Source organism: Pinus tabuliformis, chromosome 5_1 (genome assembly GCF_031772625.1).
Source record: "Pinus tabuliformis cultivar Carrire ecotype Pingquan chromosome 5_1, CPIR1, whole genome shotgun sequence".
In the NCBI taxonomy this organism is placed as follows: domain Eukaryota; kingdom Viridiplantae; phylum Streptophyta; class Pinopsida; order Pinales; family Pinaceae; genus Pinus; species Pinus tabuliformis.
The window spans coordinates 770596253-770601253 of record NC_142305.1 but is presented as its reverse complement, the minus strand read 5'-3'; positions in this window follow the sequence as shown (position 1 = coordinate 770601253).

The window sequence follows — 5001 nt, the reverse complement described above, 5'->3', positions numbered from 1 at the left end:
TCCCTATAACTAACATATTGATCCATAGGATCACCCTACTACCCCATTCGGGGCTGAATCTAGCCATGACATTTGGTGGAATGGTGGGTGAACGTGACCTCGTCGAGAGAATGAAGGACAAGTTTAAGCTTGTCAAGAAGCCATGCAGATATTCAATTTCAAGCATAACTGACCCCGCAATGAAGGTAGCCACCTAGATCTTGGCTGGGAAGGTAATGTGTAAGTGTCGCGCAGATGAGGTGCCGACACCAGTTATTTCATTAGCATCCCAGTGTGTGGAGGGCATACACTTCAATTGGGCGTGCTACTTGTGCAGCGCGTTCCTCGCAAGTTGTGAGGAGGCACCAAACCATAGCAAAAAATTCCACTATTCATGGTTGTTGTTGTTGAATGTGTTGGTCGCTTGGAAATTACCGGAGGAGATTCAGTTTCCTCTTATCATGACAAATTTTCTAGAAGCAGCGAAGTTTGCTTCGTTATGGGCCACGAAGGACGCTGAACGGTTCCGTGAGAGCAAGGTATTTTGGGTATTAATGGAGATGATCATAAATATGACCATCAACTACAAGCCAAGACTATCACCAACTGTCTTCGAGCAGTTGTCAGGATACGTGGAGTTTAAAGAGGACCTCCACTGTATCTCCATCCAGGCGCGGAAGGACCCAGAACATAAGTGGTATGATCTCCCATAGTTTGTGACAGGCGATGCCATAGCAGTGGTCCTAGATCATTGGCCATCTGAGTGGCATACAACCTTAGATTTGTCAATCGGGTCTAGTAAGTCCACAGGAAAGCAGAGGAAGGAAGAGGCCCTATCGAAAATGTAGCAGTTGGTTGAAAAACGGAAAAAGGAGGCTAAGGAAAAAGAAAGAGCAGAAGTGGAGCACACCATGAAGGAACAGGGGGAAAGAGAAGGACTCTAAAAGAAGTCAGAAGTCTCCTTCACCGCAGATGGAGGAAGAGGAGCAATCTAAACAGGGTGGTGGAGACCAGGAGAGCACCCCCTTTCGGGTGAAGCGAAATTGGGAGAAGGAGAAAGAAGGGCCGCAGAAGAAGACCAAGGCTACTAAGTCGTCACTCGACCTGATCACCTTGACAAAAGGTGACTTAGATGACATTGGGGATAAGGTCAGGGACGCGATTGCGGAACTACTGCAGCAGTTTGAGCAACAGCAGAAGCAAGCCTTGGTGGCCATTCAGATGGGTCTGCGCAAGCCGCAGATCCAAACTACTCAACTATAGGTCAGTGTAGGGCGGAGCAGCGCAGTGTCAACTATTTTGGCACTGGGGACCTCTCGAGCAGTGGAGATGGTTCGCTCTTTGGATCCTTGGGCCATCGCGGTGCCTGATGGAGCCCTAAGCGCAGAGATAGATGCTGACAAGGATGTTTTAAGGAACATTGGTCTCAACTTGGCCACACTCCCAAGTGAATTCCTTCACACACTGCAAGTAGGTGTGATCGCAGAACTTAGGGCCTGAGAGCAGTGCACGTTGAATGTGATCAGTGAGTAGAAGGTTAACAATGAACAATTGTTCGTTGAGAAAACAACAGCGATAGAAACCTGGAAGAAGGTTCAAGAGAAGAATGAGCACACCGTAGCAGTGGTAGCGGAAGCATGCAAAACTGTTCCGGAACTGCACATCCCCTGAAGAGGCACCTGTGGAGGCCAAGATTCGGAAGTTGGCTGCAGGTGTGCGCACCATCGCCATCACACAGAGATTGGTCAAGATGCAGGAGGTAAAGGAACTGAAAGAACAGGCGGAAGCAGCGTAGCGAAAAGAGGCAGCCCTCAAGGCTAGATTGGCACCTTGGCTAGATGAGGCCTATGTACTCTCCACCACTGTTGGGTAAAAGTTGGTCAGCCTACAGACAACAAAATAGAAGATCCAGACAGATAACGCAGGACCAGCAACAAAGCAATTGGTGGAGTAGGTCAAGCAGGCGGCTACGCAGTGTATAGCGGAAGTTATAGTGGTAAAAGTGGAGTTGGGAGGTCTTCACAACAAGATCTCCATGCCAGCAGAGTGACTCGGGGGTGAGTCACCACATTTGTGTTGGGGATCTGTTGGGACAGGGTCCCCTAGGGTTGATTTTAGGGTTAAAAGCCCAACTTTTGGGGTAGAAATCCCAAGTTTTTGTACGTAAAGTATAAAGTCTCCGCAATTTGTGGTCGTGGAGCGCGTAGATGTAAAGAGTCATAAAGGGCTTCTACCCTTCCTTTATGTAAGTTGTGTAGGCTTTAGAAGATCCACCCATGGTCCACAGACCATGGGATTGTATAAAAAAGGAGAGTCTTAGAAGATTCTAAGGCAGCAGTGGAAGTTAGATGATGAATGTAATGGGTCATTAGAGAAAAGTGTGAAGAGTCTTAGATTAGAAGAAATTCTCTGCAACTATGTGTGCAGAGGCCTAGGGTAGAAGTCCGCAATCTTGAAGCTGCCCTTGCCTGTCATTGATGCCGAGTATCAATATATATGGAGAAACCATTGCCTCTGTCCCAACTGAGTGCGCGGACCCCTGCAGCTGAGTGTGTAGGGTAGTTAGAGTCTATAAGAAGATCTGAAGTACTAATAAAGAAGATTACTCTAGAAATATCTATGTTTTGATCTATTTACTTCTGTTATGAATAAATACGATTATGTTATGTTGAATAATGGTTTCATGATTTAATGCTATATTGATGCGCAAATTTGTATGTTTTACATTGTTATCTGAATGTACGGGATAATATCTGTTTACAAAAAGAACATATTAATGCATATTGAAGTTATCAGATACTTAAGCTGACTTGGGTAAATATAAAAGTAAGATTAATTATAGAAGCATGTAAGTGGTTGATTCCCCTGCTTAGGGTTCGTGAACAGTAGTTGTAGACCTTCGCAAATGTCTAGAGGCTGATTAAGAGAAGTATATCAATAAGACATAAAAGGCTTATCAATTTGCGCGAAGGTAGAGTTAGGGCATAAAACGACATCACTACCATATATGGGTGCAGAAACTTGGTTCGAGCACCCCCCGATACTTCTTCGGGTGAAACTTCAGTTTGTGCTCGGCGGATTGATGCTAAAAGGGCCAGTATTGTAGGGGTTTGCTTGGCTAAATTAACGTTGAACCTAGGTCAGGGCCCACTAAGCCAACATTAAGACAAAAAGTTTCCTTCTTAGGATTTTGTGACAGGAATGAAGTCCCCTCGAATGACATTGCCTTGGCATTGTTCGCTTACACATTCTAAGGGAATGTTAAGAAATGGTGTTTCACATTTATTGCAACCTCTATTCACTCTTTTAATCACATCATCAGAGAGTTAGGTAGTGCTTTCCTTCTTTATGATCGTAAAGCACTTAATAAAAAAATCTAGAATTAAGAAAAGCATCTGATGAATCTATTATGCAATTTTAGGATTGCTTCTATAATATTGCTTTTCAAATCCCTGAAGATGAAATTGATTGGAAATTTCTCAAAGAAAGATTTCAGTATCTTCTTCACATATATGAAAATACACATGAGTAAGAATCATTCGAACACCTCCCAACATACCTCGGTGTTAGAGCTTCCAAATATAAGGCAGAGAAGGTTGTTGTCACAAGTGACCCTCCATACTCTTCTCATAAAACAACTCTAGCTCCATAAGATGAGGTGGGAGAAGATGCGAACCAATCTATTGAACTGTCAGCTCCCCCCACCCCACCTTCTCTGGATATCTCCGCAGATTTGGAATAAAACCTTGATGGTTGTCACATGATCTCGTTCTCTCAACCTCCATCCTCTAGTTCCTATGATCATATGGATTTTACTGTGTTGTGTTCATCCATTCCAGACTCCACATCTATTGTTCATAAGGATCAAGTTATGGACAGAGTTGGTGTTGAGAAGCCAACCTGTGTTGTCATTTTTGATGAGTATGTGTGGGAATCTAAAGAAGAGAATGTAGTGAAGGATGACCTCCTTCCTTCCACACCTTATCTTCTCTATTCTCACATCTTCTGTGATTTTTCTATTTCTATTTTTCCTTGTGAAAATTTATACCTGGATGTTTCTACTTCCGATCATTCATAGGACACACAAGATGTTAGTCCATCATTTGATTATTAAGAGGACAAATATTTCTCCAGAAATCTACCCAATCTGCATCTTTCATTTATAGAAATTCATAGGGTGAAATTTTTTATTTCTCATCAACCCCTCTATATGATTTGTCAGATCATGAGGATGTCGATGCACATCTCGAATTTTCTGATCATGGCTGTTGTGATATTTTTACTCATTCATTTGATCACAATTCTGATTCACTTGTTGTTGATCTTTCTAAGCCACTGGTCTTTGATGATACATCTAATGAAGTGGATAACCCTCAAGCTATCGAGGCACTTTAGCCCGAGTTGATGGTTATGACAGGTTCTCGCTTTCCTGAGGTCAGTTCCACTTCTGATCAGAAATCTATTGAAACACCTTAGGCTCCTAATCATTCTCTTGTTTGCATTGAAAATCAATCTCATCTACAGAAATTCACATCCTCCACCAAAATCACATGATCCTATCACTCATGCATTGGAGGAGTCATCCATAGCAAGTGATCTTGTGAAACAAAAATTTTCTTCTTTTTACTTGTTTTCTTGTTTTTCAAGATCGAAAGAGTGTACATGTTTGTTGTTTGAGCACAATGTGATGCGACACCGTGGTACCTCTACATAGTGTCTTTCATGTGATTTTTCTCTTTTATTTTATATGGGTGCATTCAAACTTCGAACATGTTGGGTCTCATTTTTTTTTATCTTTCTTGCTTGCTAGTTTGCCTAAATATCTTTCTTTTCAATCATGCCTTTGGTTACATGGGCCAACCAATGTGCCAGTGGATGCATTGGAAATATCATTTCACCTAAGAAGGCTCATGTATTGTTTAGCTTACAAGTAGGAGTAGTGTTTTATTTCTTGTTTTCTTTCACTTGTTTTTTTTTCGTGTTGCTACTTTCCTTTGCTTGTTTTTTTGTTTATGCACTCGC